The sequence below is a fragment of the Zophobas morio genome, unplaced genomic scaffold, assembly GCF_036711695.1.
Source record: "Zophobas morio isolate AGI-343-1 ecotype UQ-CSIRO unplaced genomic scaffold, CSIRO_AGI_Zmor_V1 ptg000028l, whole genome shotgun sequence".
Lineage (NCBI taxonomy): Eukaryota > Metazoa > Arthropoda > Insecta > Coleoptera > Tenebrionidae > Zophobas > Zophobas morio.
Genome location: NW_026972133.1, coordinates 1,828,073 through 1,850,473, shown reverse-complemented (window position 1 = coordinate 1,850,473; position 22,401 = coordinate 1,828,073). Strand labels below are relative to the sequence as shown.

General features: G+C 34.4%; 2 protein-coding genes across 3 annotated transcripts in view; one reads left to right on the top strand and one right to left on the bottom strand.

Moving 5' to 3' along the window:
* Positions 1 to 22,401, top strand: part of LOC135136995 (uncharacterized) — a 216,917-nt gene that overhangs the window by 35,713 nt on the left and 158,803 nt on the right. The window lies entirely within an intron of this gene.
* The window catches only part of LOC135136999 (CD151 antigen-like), a 128,672-nt gene that overhangs the window by 7,344 nt on the left and 98,927 nt on the right, over positions 1 to 22,401 (bottom strand). For both annotated transcript variants that reach the window (XM_064066523.1, XM_064066525.1), the window contains exon 3: positions 3,120 to 3,233. The gene's annotated coding sequence lies outside the window, so the exon portion shown is untranslated. The remainder of the gene's footprint in view (positions 1 to 3,119; positions 3,234 to 22,401) is intronic.

Genomic DNA, 22,401 nt, shown 5'->3' with positions numbered 1-22,401 from the left:
CTGGGATAAGTTTTATGGGGCGAATACCCTTTTCGCTGCTTTATTGCCGCCTTAATTAAATGAAAGCTTTTTTTATAGATGGCGTGACCGTCTAGCGAATCTGCATGTGTGTCGTGCTCGCGCTTAATGAATTGCGATGTAACGATGCGACGCTTTTAGCATTTCTGCGATCGGGGGAGCGATTCCGGCGATCGGGAGTCAATCGCGGGGCTTAGATCCTTTGATATTGCATTAAAAGGTTTTTTATTCGATGAATAAACATGAGTTTCACATGAGGTAATCCGATTTATCGATTTGCGGCGGAAGGCGGCTTCCGCAGTCGCCCCGAATTGATTTGGGATTTGAGTGACATTGGGTTCGGGGATCTCAGATTATTGCTTGATGGAAACGCGATTGACACCTCCACGTGCGCGCCCCAATATTCTAATATCGACCGACGAACTCATTACATGTGTGGGCTTTTCATATCCTGACGGAACGTCGGCGGTAGCGAGGGATAACCCGACGGAGCGGGCTTGCGGTCTTAGCCTACTAGAACCCCTATGAACTTTAACGTAGTGGTATTAACCTTGTCATACGAATACCGACCACAGACAATCTTTTGTTTGGTACTTGCGCCATATATCTGAAAATCATACAATGGGGCCCTTCTTTATCGTTAAGACATAAGGACAGCAACGTTACAAAGACTTCCACACATGAAACATGTTCGACGCCATGGAACATCGTACCGTTGATGGAAATGGCGCGCCAGCATACGCACGCGTCACGCCAGGGTCCCGCCGCCATGTAATAATAGAGTCGAAAGTCAACTTGGTTATTGGACCTGGGCCAAAATGACCTCCCTCAACTTAAAGGTGGCCCCGAACGAAACCTATTGATTCATCTCGTAAAATGTCGAGTCTAAGGTTAATGGCGGTGCTCAGATCGGTACCGACCATGAATGCAAAGCGCTCCGTAACAACGCTCCCCCCCCCCATTTCACGTATTATTGGTTGTCTAACGGTCCGGGCGATGACGCCAGCCAAGGTAAGGAAAGCCCCGAGTAAATAATTCTTTCCACCCTCCGGCGGGCTTTACGTCTGACGTCAAAGCCAACAAATCATCATCAAGCGATTCTTACGTTTCGAATTTACGACTCTCTCGGTCGCTTCACATTTTTACGAAATAAGAATTTTGACAGGAACGCCGATCCCATTTTTCACATGATAGGTATTAAAAGAGAAAACCGATCAGACGCAAGAAGCAAATCGATAAATCTGTCAGCCGGCGTGAGCGGAAAAAAGTGCAACTGTTTGTTTTTTCTTGGGGAAACTTGGAAACTCCTCGCGTTGTTGTTTGCATGTCTAGACTGGATCCGACGCGCGAACAATGCAACATTAGGATTGAAACAACATATTCACTAGAGCGATAAAAACACATTTCGCCACAGCGCAGAGGAGCAGCAGATTCATAACGGAAGGACGTGCGCTGAATGTTGAGCGGCGTGTACGTCAAGTCACGTGACGGTTTTATTCGCGCTACATAACCTACAAAGACGTGTGTGGGAAGAGCTTCCTGGTGCTAATTGCGCGGAGGATATCGATTCGCCCATTGTCCGAGCCCTCGCAGCGATGATGACATCGCTGACATCGATACCATTAATATTGTTGCCGGCGAGCACAAAGAAACTGAAAGCCGCCCATAAAAGAACCGTCCCTTTGTGGCCTAATAGGCGGCTTTTCTTCCGGTGATTTAAATTATTCACGGGGTTTATCGAGCGTTTTGTCGGCGTGATTAACACGACAGGGCGACAACACGAAGAAAAATGGCGCCCGAGCTGTGTCACGAAGCGTCGTACATCTCACTACTGCTGGCGTTCCCGCTACATATGAATAGGCGACGTTCGTCGAGATTCTTTGTCCATTATTTAAGACGCAATTAGCAGTCACGTTAGTTCCGAACCCATCCCACGTACCACCACTTCATTTTTCTTTCACGCACTTATCTTCTTCAATTAAAAATTTACGACAATCGAGGCAATTAATTTTCGTTATCGTTGTCTTTCCACTTTCTCCGTGCCCCTATAAGACCAGTTTCATTATTTCCCCCCGAGAGTATCCGACTCGGGTCAATTGGTGCACGGAAGTTCGCGTTACCCCGGTGCCGACCTTGACGTGATCCTTCGACGTTAAAATCAAAACATTACGGCCCCGCATCGAACTACACTTTTTATCTGTTTGTGAACGTCTCTCCTGTAGGGTCCACGCGAATTCGATCGGGCTCAGATCCGGTCGCTGCGCGGCTCGTCACGTTTTAAATCTGCGGATGTCGCCTAAATCTCTCCGGCTTTTCGGTTTTTCATTAAGCGTCGCGTTCGTGGGCGTCCAAAGCCGACGCCCCGAATCTACGGTATTATGTGGATTTTGAAGAGTTGTTTACATCCCGGCGCTGAACAAACACGAAATTTTTAATAATTGATCAAGTCGAATCCCCAGTCAGTCCATTATCGAATTTATTCGGCGATAAAATAGAGCCGAATTACGCATGCACACCGTTCGAAAAAACTAATTACGGCTCTGTTCGTTTGCACTTATTTATTGATCGTCACGTCGCGAGAAATGAAAACCCAATCAACGGAATTCGACGTCTCGTCAAAATTGTAAATTGAATCGGACGAGTACGGACCTGGGTTGGGTCGATAATTTAATAATGAAACCATTCGGATCTATCATCCTTCAACAAATAATTACGTTTCGGTTTTTCGACGGATCATCGGCGTGATTAAGGGCTGGAGAGGGATGATTGATGGAGGGTTGTTAGTGCGACGAACAAGAAGGCGCGGTATCGACGGAAAATTGCACTGGTTCCTTTAGGGCCAGCTAACCCCTTTATGTTTAAAATAACACCGGGGTTGTTAACACTCACCTCTAACCCATCGAACGCTCTGTTAATGCGCCTCACAACCCCGTTAGTGTTACGGCGGTAATTAATTTCGCGTTTAACCTGTATCGGTCGTGCGCCGCTTCTCAATTACGGGGTCGCTATTACTGTTGCGGCGTACTTATTCAGATAAGTCCGGCGAATGGTCGTGAGTGGTTGCGCAGCGCCACCTGTCAACGACTAGCCGCCTTAATTACCTTTCTTTTCTACTGGTTAAGTTTTTGTCGTTTCATTCCCAAAGTGCAGCTGCTTAATCCCTCTCGTCTCGTCCGTGTATCCGGGATCTGTGCCTCTTTTTCGGGCTGGAGTGTCTGAAAACAACGACAACGTTTAAATCCGACGAAAAACTTAATTAAACAGAGTGAGAAATTCGATAATTAAAGAATAAACGGGTCTGTCTCTTTTTCGACCGATCATAATTTCGCATTCTGGCGGCGTAGCGATATAATAAAGATTTGTTTTAATATTTTAAAAGGCTTCGAATCTACGGTCTCCCGGTTTCGGCGGTCCAATTAGCTTATATTATTTGAGAGAAATGTGCTCGTATTCCCGGTCGTGACTTGAATTAAATTAAAGCAAATTTCAACTTTGATCAATCGATGGTGAAATGAGGATTCACGTCTCAAAGGTTCTTAGTTTGATGGCAGGTTCTATTAGGTAACAGCGTGGATTACTTGTAGAACAGGGAGTTCGTTTGTGGGAACGAGATTGCGCTACTTGGAAAGTTATTAACCGAAGTAAAAAGTTTCGGGTTCAAAACACCGGGAATTAGTTGGTATTTTACATTTTTTGTGTATGTTTTTAGACGGTTCGAGTAAATAGTTGGCAATAAAAAACGTAAATTAGATTTTTTTTAATTGATTTGAGGGGCTTTCATTTTGTTCATTAAAACGAATTTTTCTGCGTTGTTAGTAAAGATACGACGAAAATAAACGCAGATCTGTGATTCAGAGAAAAATTCCGATCAGAATAAGCCAATTTCGGGCCAATTTGATTAACTTTATATTTATGTAGAAAAATGGTGGAGGCGTCGGGTTAATAATTAATTTTGAAATCGTTTATTTCAAGAGTCAGTGAGAAATGTTTTCATCAAAAGCTGTATTTTAGAAGCAATTATGTTTTTCTTTAAGCATCTTTACATTTAAACTCAAATAACAAATCTAGCACAGCTTTGAATCAAATTAAACGACAATTGTTTTGAACTGATTTGACTAACTTTACCTGTGTTTATTAAAATGTGTTTTTTTCATTACTTGTGAACATACAGGGAAAATAAACAGAGATCTGGGATTCTCAGATAATTTCTGATAAGAATGACCCGCCTGTGGTCGAATTTGACGAACTTTATATTTTTGTGGAAAAATGATGGAGGCGCCGGGCTAATAATTAATTTTGAAATCGTTTATTTCAAGAGTCAGTGAGAAATATTTTCATCAATAGCTGTATTTTAGAAGCAATTATACTTTTCTTTAAGCATCTTTATATTTAAACTCAAACAAAAATCTAGCACAACTTTGAATCAAATTAAATGACAATTGTTTTGAACTGATTTGACTAACTTTACCTGTGTTCATTAAAATGTGTTTTTCTTCGTTGATTGTAAACATACGGGAAAAATAAACATTCATCTGTGATTCTGAGATAATTTCTGATAAGAATAAGCAACTTGTGGTCGAATTTGAAGAAGTTTATATTTTTGTAGAAAAATGGTGGAGGCGCCGGGTTAATAATTAATTTTGAAATCGTTTAATTCAAGAGTCAGTGAGAAATGTTTTCATCAAATGTGGATTTTAGAAGCAATTATGCTTTTCTTTAAGCATCTTTACCTTTAAGCTCAAATAACAAATCTAGCACATCTTTGAATCAAATTAAATGACAATTGTTTTGAACTGATTTGTCTAACTTTACCTGTGTTCATTAAAATGTGTTTTTCTTCGTTGATTGTAAACATACGGGGAAAATAAACATAGATCTGTGATTCTGAGATAATTTCTGATAAGAATAAGCAGTTTGTGGTCGAATTTGAAGAAGTTTATATTTTTGTAGAAAAATGGTGGAGGCGCCGGGTTAATAATTAATTTTTAAATCCTTTATCTCAAGAGTCAGTGAGAAATGTTTTCATCAAATGATGGATTTTCGAAGCAATAATGCTTTTCTTTAAGCATCTTTCCCTTTAAGCTCAAAGAACAAATCTAGCACATCTTTGAATCAAATTAAATGACAATTGTTTTGAACTGATTTGACTAACTTTACTTGTGTTCATTAAAATGTGTTTTTCTTCATTGATTGTAAACATATGGTGGAAATAAACAGATCTGCGATTCTGCGATAATTTCTGATAAGAATAAGCAACTTGTGGTCGAATTTGACGAAGTTTATATTTTGTAGTGAAATGGGGGAGGCGCCGGGTTAAAAACCAATTTTGAAATTGTTTATTTCAAGAGTTATTAAGTAATGATTTCATCAAATGATGGATTTTAGAAGCAATTATGCTTTTCTTTAATCATCTTTACATTTAAAGTCAAATAACTAATCTAGCACGTCTGTGAATCAAATTAAATCACAATTATTTTGAACTGATTTGACTAACTTTACTTGTGTTCATTAAAATGTGTTTTTCTTCATTGATTGTAAACATACGGGGAAAATAAACATAGATCTGTCATTCTGAGATAATTTCTGATAAGAATAAGCAGTTTGTGGTCGAATTTGACGAAGTTTATATTTTTGTAGAAAAATGTTGGAGGCGCCGGGTTATTAATTAATTTTGAAATCGTTTTTTTCAAGAGTCTTTAAGAAATGATCTCATCTAATGATGGATTTTAGAAGCAATCATGCTTTTCTTTAAGCTTCTTTACATTTAAACTCAAATAACAAATCTAGCACAGTTTTGAATCAAATTAAATGACAATTGTTTTGAACTGATTTGACTAACTTTACTTGTGTTCATTAAAATGTGTTTTTCTTCATTGATTGTAAACATACGGGGAAAATAAACTTAGATCTGTAATTCTGAGAAAATTTCTGATAAGAATAAGCAGTTTGTGGTCGAAATTGACGAAGTTTATATTTTTTGTAGAAAAATGGTGGAGGCGCCGGGTTAATAATTAATTTTGAATTTTTTGTTTCAAGAGTCTTTAAGAAATGATTTCATCAAATGATGGATTTTAGAAGCAATTATGCTTTTCTTTAAGCATCTTTACATTTAAACTCAAATAACAAATCTAGCACAGCTTTGAATCAAATTAAATGGCAATTGTTTTGAACTGAATTGACTAACTTTCCTCGTGTTCATTAAAATGTGTTTTTCTTCATTGATTGTAAACATACGGGGAAAATAAACATAGATCTGTGATTCTGAGATGATTTCTGATAAGAATAAGAAGTTTGTGGTCGAATTTGAGGAAATTTATATTTTTTGTAGAAAAATGGTGAAGGCGCCGGGTTAATAATTAATTTTGAAATCGTTTATTTCAAGAGTCTTTAAGAAATGATTTCATCAAATGATGGATTTTAGAAACAATTATGCTTTTCTTTAATCGTCTTTACATTTAAACTCAAATAACAAATCTAGTACAGTTTTGAATCAAATTAAATGACAATTGTTTTGAACTGATTTGACTAACTTTTCTTGTGTTCATTAAAATGTGTTTTTCTTCATTGATTGTAAACATACGGGAAAAATAAACATTCATCTGTGATTCTGAGATAATTTCTGATAAGAATAATCAGGTTGTGGTCGAATTTGACGAAGTTTATATTTTTGTAGAAAAATGGAGGCGTCGGGTTATTAATTAATTTTGAAATCGTTTATTTCAAGAGTCTTTAAGAAATGATTTCATCAAATGATAGATTTTAGAAGCAATTAGGCTTTTCTTTAAGCATCTTTACATTTAAACTCAAACAACAAATCTAGCACAGCTTTGAATCAAATTAAATGGCAATTGTTTTGAACTGAATTGACTAACTTTCCTCGTGTTCATTAAAATGTGTTTTTCTTTATTGATTGTAAACATACGGGGAAAATAAACATAGATCTGTGATTCTGAGATAATTTCTGACAAGAATAAGCAGTTTGTGGTCGAATTTGACGAAGTTTATATTTTTGTAGAAAAATGGTGGAGGCGCCGGGTTATTAATTAATTTTGAAACCGTTTATTTCAAGAGTCTTTAAGAAATGATTTCATCAAATGATGGATTTTAGAAGCAATTATGCTTTTCTTTAAGCATCTTTACATTTAAACTCAAACAACAAATCTAGCACAGCTTTGAATCAAATTAAATGACAATTGTTTTGAGCTGATTTGACTAACTTTCCTTGTGTTCATTAAAATGTGTTTTTCTTCATTGATTGTAAACATACGGGGAAAATAAACATAGATCTGTGATTCTGAGATAATTTCTGATATGAACAAGCAGTTTGTGGTCGAATTTGACGAAGTTTATATTTTTGTAGAAAAATGGTAGAGGCGACGGGTTATTAATTAATTTTGAAACTGTTTATTTTTAGTGTCTTTAAGAAATGATTTCATCAAATGATGGATTTTAGAAGCAATTATGCTTTTCTTTAAATATCTTTACATTTAAACTCAAATAACAAATCTAGGACAGCTTTAGATCAAATTAAATGACAATTGTTATGAACTAATTTGACTAACTTTACTTGTGTTCATTAAAATGTGATTTTCTTCATTGATTGTAAACATACGGGGAAAATAAACATAGATCTGTGATTTTGATATAATTTCTGTTAAGAATAAGCAGTTTGTGGTCGAATTTGACGAAGTTTATATTTTGTAGAAAAACGGTGGAGGCGCCGGGTTAACAATTAATTTTGAAACCGTTTATTTCTAGAGTCTTTAAGAAATGATTTCATCAAATGATGGATTTTAGAAGCAATTATGCTTTTCTTTAAGTATCTTTACATTTAAACTCAAATAACAAATCTAGGACAGCTTTAGATCAAATTAAATGACAATTGTTATGAACTAATTTGACTAACTTTACTTGTGTTCATTAAAATGTTTTTTTCTTCATTTCTTGTAAACATATGGTGAAAATAAACACCGAACTTTGATTCTGAGAAAATTTCTGATAAGAATAAACAACTTGTGGTCGAATTTGATGGACTTTATATATATTTTTTTTTAGAAGAATGGTGGAGGCGCCGGGTTAATAATAATTAATTTTGAAATCGTTTACTTCAAGAGTCTTTACGAAATGGTTTCATCAAATGATGAATTTTAGAAGCAATTATGCTTTTCTTTAAGCATCTTTACATTTAAACTCAAATAACAAATCTAGCACAGCTTTGAATCAAATTAAATGACAATTGTTTTGAACTGATTTGACTAACTTTCCTTGTGTTCATTAAAATGTGTTTTTCTTCATTGATTGTAAACATACGGGGAAAATGAACATTGATCTGTGATTCTGAGATAATTTCTGATCAGAATAAGCAGTTTGTGGTTGAATTTGACGAAGTTTATATTTTTGTAGAAAAATGGCGAAGGCGCCGGGTTAATAATTAATTTTGAAATCATTTATTTCAAGAGTCTGTGAGAAATGTTTTCATCAAATGATGGATTTTAGAAGCAATTATGCTTTTCTTTAAGCATCTTTGCATTTAAACTCAAATAATAAATCTAGCACATGTTTGAATCAAATTAAATGATAATTGTTTGGAACTGATTTGACTAACTTTCCTTGTGTTCATTAAAATGTGTTTTTCTTCATTGATTGTAAACATACGGGGAAAATAAACATAGATCTGTGATTCTGAGAAAATTTCTGGTAACAATAAGCAACTTGTAGTCGAATTTATCGAAGTTTATATTTTTTGTAGAAAGATGGTGGAAGCGCCGGGTTATTAATTAATTTTGAAATCGTTTATTTCAAGAGTCTTTAAGAAATGATTTCATCAAATGATGGATTTTAGGAACAATTATGCTTTTCTTTAAGTATCTTTACATTTAAACTCAAATAACAAATCTAGCACAGTTTTGAATCAAATTAAATGACAATTGTTTTGAAATGATTAGACTAACTTTACTTGTGTTCATTAAAATGTGTTTTTCTTCATTGATTGTAAACATACGGGGAAAATAAACATAGATCTGTGATTCTGAGATAATTTCTGATAAGAATAAGCAGTTTCTGGTCGAATTTGAGGAAGTTTATATTTTTGTAGAAAAATAGTGGAGGCACCGTGTTATTAATTAATTTTGAAATCGTTTATTTCAAGAGTTTTTAACAAATAATTTCATCAAATCATGGATTTTAGACGCAATTATGCTTTTCTTTAAGCATCTTTACATTTAAACTCAAATAACAAATCTAGCACAGTTTTGAATAAAATTAAATGACAATTGTTTTGAACTGATTTGACTAACTTTCCTTGTGTGCATTAAAATGTGTTTTTCTTCAAGATTGATTGTAAACATACGGGGAAAATAAACATAGATCTGTGTTTCTGAGATAATTTCTGATAAGAATAAGCAGTTTATGGTCGAATTTGACGAAGTTTATATTTTTGTAGAAAAATGGTGGAGGCGCCGGGTTATTAATTAATTTTGAAATCGTTTATTTCAAGAAGAGTCTTTAAGAAATGATTTCATCAAATGATGGATTTTAGGAACAATTATGCTTTTCTTTAAGTATCGTTACATTTAAACTCAAATATCAAATCTAGCACAGCTTTGAATAAAATTAAATGACAATTGTTTTGAACTGATTTGACTAACTTTACTTGTGTTCATTAAAATATGTTTTTCTTCATTGATTGTAAACATACGGGGAAAATAAACCTAGATCTGTGATTCTGAGATAATTTCTGATAAGAATAAGCAGTTTATGGTCGAATTTGACGAAGTTTATATTTTTGTAGAAAAATGGTGGAGGCGCCGGGTTATTAATTAATTTTGAAATAGTTTATTTCAAGAGTCTTTAAAAAATGATTTCATCAAATGATGGATTTTAGGAACAATTATGCTTTTCTTTAAGTATCTTTACATTTAAACTCAAATAACAAATCTAGCACAGCTTTGAATCAAATTAAATGACAATTGTTTTGAACTGATTTGACTCATTTTCCTTGTGTTCATTAAAATGTGTTTTTCTTCATTGATTGTAAACATACGGGAAAAATAAACATAGATCTGTGATTCTGAGATGATTTCTGATAAGAATAAGCAGTTTGTGGTCGAATTTGAAGAAGTTTATATTTTAGTAGAAAAATGGTGGAGGCGCCGGGTTAATAATTAATTTTGAAGTTTTTTTGTTTCAAGAGTCTTTAAGAAATGATTTCATCAAATGATGGATTTTAGAAGCAATTATGCTTTTCTTTAAGCATCTTTACATTTAAACTCAAATAACAAATCTAGCACAGCTTTGAATCAAATTAAATGACAATTGTTTTGAACTGAATTGACTAACTTTCCTCGTGTTCATTAAAATGTGTTTTTCTTTATTGATTGTATACATACGGGGAAAATAAACATAGATCTGTGATTCTGAGATGATTTCTGATAAGAATAAGAAGTTTGTGGTCGAATTTGAGGAACTTTATATTTTTGTAGAAAAATGGTGGAGGCGCCGGGTTAATAATTAATTTTGAAATCGTTTATTTCAAGAGTCTTTAAAAAATAATTTCATCAAATGATGGATTTTAGAAGCAATTATGCTTTTCTTTAAGCATCTTGACATTTAAACTCAAACAACAAATCTAGCACAGCTTTGAATCAAATTAAATGACAATTGTTTTGAACTGATTTAACCAAGTTTCCTTGTGTTCATTAAAATGTGTTTTTCTTCATTGATCGTAAACATACGGGAAAAATAAACATTCATCTGTGATTCTGAGATAATTTCTGATAAGAATAAGCAGGTTGTGGTCGAATTTGACGAAGTTTATATTTATGTAGAAAAATGGTGGAGGCGCCGGGTTATTAATTAATTTTGAAATCGTTTATTTCAAGAGTCTTTAAGAAATGATTTCATCAAATGATGGATTTTAGAAGCAATTATGCGTTTCTTTAAGCATCTTTACATTTAAACTCAAATATCAAATCTAGCACAGCTTTGAATCTAATGAAATGACAATTGGTTTGAACTGATTTGACTAACTTTCCTTGTGTTCATTAAAATGTGTTTTTCTTCATTGATTGTAAACATACGGGGAAAATAAACATAGATCCGTGATTCTGAGATAATTTCTGTTAGGAATAAGCAACTTGTGGTCGAATTTGATGAACTTTATATATTTGCAGAAAAATGGTGGAGGCGCCGGGTTAATAATTTATTTTAAAATCATTTATTTCGTACCGTTTTTTTTTTCATAATAAACTTATTTGACTATGTTTAATTTTTATTAAAGATCAGTTTGATGGCATCATTCTCATTATTAAAAAATAAAAAAATAACAACAATGTGGAAATTAGATTGCGCTATTTGAAAAGTTATTGACTAAAGTAGAAAGTTTGAACTTTAAGCCACCGAGAATTAGTTGGTTTTTAAACTTTTTTTCTAAATGTTTTCGACATTTCTACAAACACTAAGTGACACGTTGGCTTCCGCACGACTCTGTATCCGAACATTAACCTCAAACACAATTGTGAGTCAACGACCATCTCGTACAAACTTCGCAACTGCAAATAACAGCAAAAAGTAAAAGACCCAGATCTCGGCGTGCCAAAACCCCACCACCTCGCCCATCTCCACCGCTCCCGCCACTCGCCCAATAAATAAAACACTCAACAGCCCATTCTTAAATCCATAACGCCGGCTTATTACCCCCCATATTAAATCCCATCCTATTATGGAAATACCGGCCCCTTCGAGGAGCGGAAATTGCGCCCATCGCACCACATTTCAGAAACCGTCCCGATGTTTTCGCAGAGGTGTGCGTCAACACACAGAAAAAGCGCGGCGTCATCTAAATTAAAAAATTCCTCTTTGCGTCGAGAGGTGCTAGAGCGCACTTCCTTTTTTGCCTCGAGCCACCTCTTAGCCTAAACATTCGTCGAAATCTTTGTAACGTCGACACCTGTGAGGGCGACGCTTGTTTAGTTAATGAGTGCGCGTTCATCCGGTTTTCTTCACGACTTTTTTGTTCCAGCGAGAGAGCCGGGGAGGAATTTGTATTGTGCCAAACCGCAACAAAACAACGTTTTGTGTCGTCTTTTAGGGGTGGCGTTTGGCGCAATTAGCGAGATGAGGGTGGAACGGTCAGGCCTCGACTTGTTGAATGCGGGGGAGATGGATCTGGGGGTGGTTTTTCGGTCACAATTAGCCGCCGTTGGGTGGGGCAATAATTCCGGATGGAAAACGAATCGTACGTGAAATTTAAATTAAAAGGTGGCGACACAAGGATTTAATAATGAAGTAGAGGCGCACTGACTTCGTAATTAACGGTGAAGTGGCTTAAGTATTGTTAGAATTAGGGGTTTTAGCGTCTGGACGTGTTTTGCTATCTCGTGATTGTTTTATGCGCGAATTTGTTAGTGTTGTGCCACGTGACGGAGATTTTTTGTGGTGTTTTGCTTTCAGCGGATCGTCACTTTGTGTATTCATGAGTTGATCTCACTGTTGGTTGCGCAAGCAAATGGGGTTTTCTTCATTGTTTGGAGAGATGCGGCGAAAATAAGCACAGATTTGTAATTCAGGGATGACTTCCGACAAGAGTGACCCACTTTCCGACAGATTTAACTAATTTTGCATAAAAATGGCGTAGGCGCCGGGTCAATGGAAATATTTCCGGAATTAATAAAAATGTCAAATTGAAGCGAAGCTGGACACTTTAATTAAGATAACAAAATCTGTACAGATTTCCACCGAGGGAATTTATCCCGTTTTGAACGACTTGATTAAATTTAATTTTTTTGCGAAACAATGCGTTTTTCTTGATTATTTCAGAAAATGCGCCGACAATAGCCACAGATTCCTCTTCCTGAAAATTTTTGGTAAAAACCTGTCTTTGTGATAGTTTTAAGAACTTACATCACAAAATAATTTTTTGAATCGATTTTTTAATTTTTTTCATGGAAACGATTTTTCCTTCGTTATTGTTTAAGATACTCCGAAAATAGGTACAGATCAGTGAATTTGAGGCCATTTTCGATTGAAATATTATTCTTGGACAAATCTGTCAATTTTTTAATATTCACATAAATATGGTGGAGGCTCCGGATTTATAATTACTTTTAAAGACGTTTATTTCTAGAATACCAAAACCATCACAAAGTTTGAATGAAAATAAATGATTTTTTTTATTGTTTGGCCTAATTTCGATGTTGTGTATAAATGGTTTGTTCTCCTTCATTATTTTTAAAAATTCGACGAAAATATGGACAGATTCTGAAAATAATTTTGTTAAAAATAAATTTTTCGGACCAATTTGACGAATTAAAAAAAAATGTGTAAAAATGGGTGAAGCACTGGGTTATTAATTTTGAAACTCTTTATTCCGAGATTTTGGAAAAACTTCTTCGTGAAATATACCAGTTCAAAAAAAAACTTGTTTTTTTTTCAAAATGTACTAAGATCTAAATGGAAATAAACCCACCACTAAAGATTAAAAAAAATTCAAAAATTCCTGATGTTCCCAGACTTTAGAAATTCCAGAGATTGTGAAGATTTGAAAGATTTTAGAAATTTTTAAGGTTATAAATGAAGATACTTAAGATTCCGAAATTTCTGGAGATTCACAGCATTTGCAAGATTGAAGATTCCAAAAAATCTGAAGACTGAAGATTCAAGTGATTCTAAAGTTGCTAAAGATTCTAAATTTTCTAAGATTTCTAAATTCTTAGTCTTTCAAACGCTGAAGATTCCAAAGATTGTAATGTTTATAGATATTCCAAATGTTCCAGAAATTTCAAATATTCCGGATTCTCCAAAATTTCCAAACATTCAGGATATTCTGAAACTAGAGACTTCAGAGATTCTAGAAGTTCGAAGATTCTAGGTTTTCTAGAAATTCGGAAGATTCTTCAGTTTCTGAAGATTCTGGAAATTTCGACGGCTGAACATTCCAAAAAATCTGAAAACTCTGAGATTACGAAGAGTCTGAATAATATGAGATTCCAAAGATTTCAAACATCACGAAATTTCCAAAGATGCTAGGAATTCCAAAGATTCGAAAAATTCTAACGATTCTGGGTATTCTGAAGGTTCTGAAAATTCCAAAAACTAACAATTCTGAGTATTTCAGAAGTTAAAGTTTCCAAAAAAAATTAACGCTGTGAAGATTCTGAAAATTCTATGATTGTAAAAGTTCAAAAGATTACAGAAATTCCAGAAATTTAAAAAATTCCGGATATTCCAAGCCTCTTTCAGAAATTCCAAAGTTTATAAAGATTCTGAAAGTTCTGGAGATCCAAATATTCTGAAACTTAAGAAAATTCCAAAGATTCCTAAGATTCACAATATTCTGACTATTCAAAGACTGAAATTTAAAAAAAATCTGGAAACTGCAGATTTCGAAGGTTTGGCGAATTAAAAAAAATGTGTAAAAATGGGTGAAGTCCCTGGTTAATAAGTAATTTCGAGAATTTGGAAAAAACTTCGTGAAATATACCAGTTCAAAAAAAAACATGATTTTTTTCAAAATGTACTAAGATCTAAATGGAAATAAACCCACCACTAGAAATTTAAAAAAATTCAAATTTTCCTGATTGTGAAGATTCGAAAGATTTTAGAAATTTTTAAGATTATAAATGAAGATACTTAAGATTCCGAAATTTCTGGAGATGCACAGAATTTGCAATATTGAAGACTCCAAAAAATCTGAAGACTGAAGATTCAAGTGATTCTAAAGTTGCTAAAGATTCTAAATTTTCTAAGATTTCTAAGAATCTTAAGCTTCTTTCAAACGCTTAAGATTCCAAAGATTATAAAGATTATAGATATTCCAAATGTTCCAGAAATTTCAAAAATTCCGGATATTCCAAAATTTCCGAACATTCAGGATATTCTGAATCTAGAGATTCCAGAAATTCTAGAAGTTCCAAGATTCTGAAGGTTTTGAGGGTTCCGAATATTTCCAAGACTGAAGAGACCAAAAAATTTGAAAATGTAAGATTTTAAAGATTTCAACTGCTCTATAAATTCTAAAAATTGTGGATTTGGCTAGACTTTGGAAATCTTAATCGTAAAGATTCGAAAGATTCAGGGGATTCTGAAAATTCTGAAGATTCTAAAGTTTCTGAAGATTCTGGATATTTCAAGGGCTGAAGATTCATAAAAATATGAAAACTTTGAGGTTACGAAGATTCTGAATTACATTAAGATTCCAAAAATTTCAAAGATTACGAAGTTTCAAAGATTCTAAGAATTTCAAAGATTGGAAAAATTCCAACGATTCTGGGTATTCTGAAGGTTCTGAAAATTCTAAAAACCGACAATCCTGACTATTTCAAAAGCTAAAGTTTCCAAAAACTGAATACTATGAAGATTCTGAAGATTCTAAGATTATAGAGGTTCCAAAGATTACAGAAATTCCAGTAATAAAAAAAAATCCGGATATTCCAAGCTTCTTCCAGAAATTCTAAAGATTCGAACGATTCTGAAAATTCTGGAGATCCAGATATTGTAAAACTTGAGAAAATTCCAAAGATTGTAAAGATTGGAAAGAATCTAGAAATTTTTAAGATCATAAAAGAAGATGCTTAAGATTCTGAAATTTCTGGAGATTCACAGTATTTGGAAGATTGAAGATTCCAAAAAATCTGACGACTGAAGATTCAAATGATTCTAAAGATGCTAAAGATACAAAATTTTCCAAGATTTCTTAGATTCTGAGTCTTTCAAAGGCTGATTACTCCAAAGATTATAAAGATTATCGATATTCCAAATGTTCCAGACATTTAAAAAATTCCGGATTGTCCAAAATTTCCAAACATTCAGGATCTTCTGAAGCTAGAGACTCCAGGAATTCTAGAGATTCGAAAATTTTGAAGGTTTTTATTATTCCGAGTATTTTGAAGACTGAAGAGACCAAAAAAATTTGAAAATTCAAGATTTTAAAGATTTCAACGGCTCCAGAAATTCCAAAAATTCAGGATGTTGCAAGACTTTGGAAATTCTAATCGTAAAGATTCGAAAGATTGTGGGGGTTCTGAAAATTCTGAATGAAAATACTGAAGACTCTAAAGATTCCGAGAATTTTGAAGATTCATAGTATTCGGAAATTGAAGAATCCAAAAAATCTGATGACTGAAGATACCGAAGATTTCGAAAATTGTAAGGATTCTTATAAGTTACCCAACATTTGCGACCCTACAGATTCCGAATATTCCGAGATTCTAGGTTTTCTGAAAATTCTGAAGATTCTATAGTTTTTGAAGATTCTGGATACTTGAGGATTCCAAAAAAATGTGAAAACTTTGAGGTCACGAAGATTCTGAATAATATGAAGATTCCAAAGATTTCAAAGATTTCAAAATTTCCAAAGATTCTACGAATTCCAAAGATTCGAAAAATTCTAGCGATTCTGGGTATTCTGAAGGTTCTGAAAATTCCAAAAACTGACAATTCTGAGTATTTCAAAAGCTAATGTTTCCACAAAAACTAAACGCTATGAAGATTCTGAAAATTCTAAGATTATAAAGCTTCCAAAGACTGCAGGAATTCCAGAAATTTAAAAAATTCCGGATATTCCGAGCCTCTTCCAGAAATTCGAAAGATTCGAAAGATTGTAAAGATTCGAAAGATTCCAGAAATTTTTAAGATCATAAAATAAGATACTTAAGATTCTGAAATTTCTGGAGATTCACAGTATTTGGAAGATTGAGGATTCCAAAAAATCTGAAAACTGAAGATTCAAATGATTTTAAAATTGCTGAAGATTCTAAATTTTCGAAGATTTCTAAGATTTTGGGTTTTTGAAACGCTGAAGATTCCAAAGATTATAAAGATTATAGATATTCCAATTGTTCCAAAAACTTCAAAAATTCCGGATATTCCAAAATTTCCAAACATTTAGCATATTCTGAAACTAGGAATTCCGAATATTTCGAAGACTGAAGACACCAAAAAAAATTGAAAATCTAAGATTTTAAAGATTTCAACGGCTACAGAAAATCCAAAAATTCTGGATATTCCAATACTTTGGAAATCCTAATCGTAAAGATTCGAAAGATTCTGAGGATTCCGAAAATTCTAAATGAAAATACTGAAGATTCTAAAGATTCCGAAAATTTTGAAGATTCATAGTATTTGGAAGATTGAAGAATCCAAAAAATCTGTAGCTTCCGAAGATTTTGAAAATTGTAAGGATTCTAAAAGTTACCTAATTTTTGAGACTCTATAGATTCCTAATATTTCGAGATTCAAGGTATTCTAAAAATTCTGAAGATTCTAAAGTTTCTGAAGATTCTGGATATTTCGAGGGCTGAATATTCCAAAAAATCTGAAACTTAGAGGTTACGAAGATTTTGAATAATATGAAGATTCCAAAGATTTCAAAGATCATAAAAGTTCTAAAGATTACAGGAACTCCAGAAATTTAAAAAATTCTGTATATTTCCGAAAAGAATCTGAAAATTCAGGAGATCCAAATATTCTGAGACTAGAGAAAATTCCAAAGATTCTTAAGATTCAGAATATTCTGAGTATTTCGAAGACTGAAGTTTCCAAAATATCTGGAGACTGCAGATTCTAGAGATTATGAAGATTCGAAAGATTCTAGAAATTTTGAAGATTATAAATGAAGATACTTAAGATTCCGAAGTTTCTGGAGATTCACAGTATTTGGAAGATTGGAGATTCCAAAAAATCTGAAGATTGAAGGTTCAAATGATTCTAAAGTTGCTAAAGATACTAAATTTTCCAAGATTTCTTAGATACTGAGTCTTTCAAAGGCTGAAGATTCCAAAGATTAGAAAGATTATAGATATTCCAAATGTTCCAGTAATTTCAAAAATTCCGGATATTCCAAAATTTCCAAACATTCAGGATATTCTGAAATTAGAGATTCCAGGAATTCTAGAGATTCCAAGATTCTAAAGGTTCTGAGTATTTCGAATATTTCGAAGACTGAAGAAACTAAAAAAAATCGAAAATTTAAGATTCTGAATATTTCAACGGCTCCATAAATTCCAAAAATTCGGGATATTGTAAGACTTTGGAAATGCTAATCGTAAAGATTCGAAAGATTCTGGGGATTCTGAAAATTCTGAATGAAAATACGGAAGATTCTAAAGATTCCAAAAATTTTGAAGATTCATAGTATTCGGAAGATTGAAGAATCCAAAAAATCTGAGGACTCAAGATTCCGAAGATTCTGAAAATTGTAAGGATTCTAAGTTACCTAATTTTTGAGACCCTGGAGATTCCGAATTTCCTAGATTCTAGGGATTCTAAAAATTCTGAAAATTAGTTTCTGGAAATTCTGGATATTTCGAGAGCTGAAGATTCCAAAAAAACCTGAAAACTTTGAGGTTACGAAGATTCTGAATAACATGAAGGTTCCGAAGATTTCAAAGATTACGAAGTTTACAGAGATTCTAGGAATTCCAAAGATTGGAAACGATTCTGGAAGATTTTGAAAATTCCAAAAACTGACAATTCTCAGTATTTAAAAGCTAAAGTTTTCAAAAAAAAAAACTGAACGCTATGAAGATTCTGAAGATTCCAAGATTATAGAGGTTCCAAAAATTACAGAAACTCCAGAAATTAAAAAATTTCCGTCTATTCCAAGCTTCTGGAGATCCAAATATTCTGAAAATTCCAAAGATTCCTAAGATTCACAATCTTATTCTGAGTATTTCGAAGGCTGAAGTTTCCAAAAAATCTGGAGACTGCAGATCTCGAAGATTTGACAAGCTTTAAATGTTAAGTGAAATAAGAAAAACCAAAAATGACTCTTTTTTAATTCGGTACAATCTGAATTTTTCACATAAAAGCGAATTTCTCTTAATTATTTTTTAATACACCTGAAATAAGTACAATTGTAGTGAGAATAATCTATTTTCGGATCAATTTAACAATATTTTCAATTTTGTATAAAAATGGTGGAAGCTCCGGATTTACAATTATCTAGTTTTAAAATGATTTCAAAATTTTTTAAGAAACTTCGTGATGAAATAAATGAGATATTTTAGAAGAAATGATGCAAATTTAAATAAGGAAAGCAGGACAGGTCTGATTTAAGATCAATGACTCCATTCTCAATTGATTTTTCGCAGTTACCTACGTAATGGATTCCTGCATAACCCAAGTGCGGTTGAGACTGAAAAGTATCTCGCTAGCGATATCGAAGAATCCTCCCCAAACCCGTAATAGTATGCAGCCATCGGATGCCATCACGTCGCTCCCCGCTACAAAGATACCGTTTTGGGCAAAATCTGTCTGCTTTTGTTTTTTCAGGCCGCCAGTCTTTCTAATCCATGCGCCGATAACGATCGCGTTTTGCGTTCACAGCGCCCATTTCGAGCTTAGCATCCAATTAACAAGCCTGAAGCTTTTATCGGGTCTCATTTTCGCACCATTACACATTAATAGTGCGAGATCCTTTGTAACCTTTGACGCCCCTAATTAGTCCACTGATTCCGTGTAATGTACCGTCGAGGTACGCGTTTGCGCTCCCCCTCTGACGTATCGTCGGGATGTTTGCATAAGTCGAGAATAAGCGAAAAATTCAAATCATCTTCGATTTTCCGGGCGGAAAGGGTGCAAACGCGCACTTTTCTCCAGACGCTGACGGATCGGGGCTTACATTACGCAAAGCGACGCCGGAATGAGATGATTTACCTAACGGAAGGGTTAATTTAGCGTTCGACGTGACCTAAGAGGTCGCCCTTAAGGAGCTTACAATCTGGATCCACGTGAACGCGGCGCCAGATGGCGCTCGGCGCGTTCAATTTACATGCAAAAAATTTAGAGAGGTTATTAAAGTTGCGGAATTGCTGCACAGTAACTAGAATTGTTGCCGTGAAATATGCAACACAAGTCATAGTTTCTCCCAATGTGAACATTAACATGAACATGAATAGTGAATCCGATTTTTCCTTTGTTCGGTGGCCGCACTTTGACCCTTTTCCTTCGCCATCGAAACCCGAAGCCAGTAATATCGGTAAAAGAAAGATTATCCGAACATTTGTTTGGCAATCTATAAAACTCCATCCTAACGACCTGAAAGGGATTCTCCTAGCCATGAAATGGGTGCAAATCCAATTTATTTCGCCGGAACACGGATCCGGGCGTGACCTAATGATGTCCAAAGCATAAGAATCGAAATTTCTGATATGAAACGATACAAAAGCCCCCATATCCATCGAGGCGTGAAGCCAACGTCGCGAAATCACGAAATACACCGAATTAATATCTATAAAAAGCCGCCTGAATTATTTACAAACCGAAGTCGAGGGGGAGGTTTTTCGATCGGTTGTAAATCCTGCCGTTTGAAAATTCACAGTTTAATCTCTCGTTCCTCTTACTTATTTATCGAGAGTTAAAATGTTGAGGTTTAGGACTGCAGGCGAATCGATAGGGGGAGAATTGCGGAACGTTTCGTGTCACAAGCCGCACAACATCAACTCCATTACGAATGGATTTGTTTGATTTTTATGGCGGCCGGTTGAAGCTCCAAGGGCTTATCTCGTTGTTGTAAGGGTTCGCGAATCGATAAAGTCGGGGCTTAGTGGGCTGAGAAAAGTGACGTCGTCTAGATATTCTATTATAGAGGCGCACTGTAAACTGCGATTGTTATTCGTACGTTGTTCGAGGATTGATTCGGTTTTTAATAACTTAGGGAAGTCAGCGCGTCATTTTTGAATAAACTCGATATTTATTTGTATGAAAACGTGTTTTTCGTTATTATTTGTAAACGTAGGGTGAAAATAAACACTTTTAAATTTCTTGTTTAAAAATGGTGGAGGCGCCGGGCTAATAAAAATTAATTGCTGTAATGTCCGAGTTTATTAGTTAAAAGTTCATTTAAAAATCAGTTTCCAAATTTATATTGGTTGTGGCGGAGTTTCGAAATAAAGTTTGAGGGTCTGAACTTTCACGAGTTGTGAAAACTTGAAGAAAAACGATACACACTATATCATACAAGAAGATGTGATAAATTGTACCTCTTGAGGAATGTTTCTGCGAGCGCTGTTGATATTCGGTAATAAAAAATTGTAAATTTATGAGAGTTGTTACGTGTTCCAAATGGAAAATCCAACTTTAATGAAAAAACATTTAACAAGCAATAGTGCATTTGTAAGTCAAGTAATCGGTCCAGTAGTTTCAGTAAACTCCCCCTTTCTTTAAATTTATCACGAGTACCGCGACAATCTGTGATTTTAATCATGAACTTCCCCCGCCGAGGAAGAGGCGAAAGAACAGACCCTCGCTTGATTTTATTACCCCCGGCAACAAATAACTCCACCGCCGAACTTCGACCCGCTCTCCCACACACAACGTCCCATCATGCGAATCGTTATTATAATCATTTCCATCCGAAAAACAACTTTTTGGAGCAACAAAACACGAGACTTCAAAACATATCAGATCTAATTTCCCATTTTCATTTAAATTGCGATAAACCTCGAATATTCGTCGGGGCGAACGTGCATGCAAATCTCGTCATCAGAAACTCATAAATCGCATACTATCGTCAATAAACAAGCTTTAATATGGACAGATATCGTTTTTTGCGAGCTTATATTCTCGTGTTCGAGGCATCGCCGCTCTGCGCCTCTTTAATTCCAAGTTTTCGGGTGCTTGTCTAGCGTTTTATGCGTCACCTGTGTATAGCCGCAGACTTTTAATTAAAAAACTTTCTTCGGGTCTCTTCGCCGGTAATTGTCTCGAGGGGGCTAGAGAGAGCCGAAGGACTGGCGAGAGCGGGGTTGGTGGGGAGGCGGAGGCAGTGTGGTCGAAAAGTGGAGCTCTTGTTAGTCGGTCATCGACTAATCAAAAACATACAGGACGACGAATAGTGAAAAAACTATCATTAACTTGAACATGTTGATTGCTGAATTACTAACTTGATTATGAATGTCACCAATGTTTAGTAGTTTATATAAGAAGACAATATTGTCACGTGACGGTTAATTTAAACATTACAATATAGTTTTGGTATTGTTAAGAATATCGGGAAAACCGCCGTTTCAAGCTGTATACCTTGAGAAATCCTGATTAATGTGAGGTCTTAGCTTACAAGCTTTTATTTTTAGAATTCCGTACGCACTATGCATAGACGACATGAATGTATAAATTGCCGAATTTTTCCGAAAATGGTCCATATGATACGTATATACATATAAAAATTATTAAAATTATCTCTACAAATTTTAAATGGAAAATATTTAATTACACAACAATCTTCAAGCAAAAGAATAAGTGCACTTTACTACTTTTTCATGCTGATTTTAAATCTGCGTTTCATTAGATAAAATAAATTTAATACAATGAATCACTCCCTAATTTTTTATTGATCATTTCAAGTTAAGCATGTACACTGATAATAATAATGTAATGATAATTTTC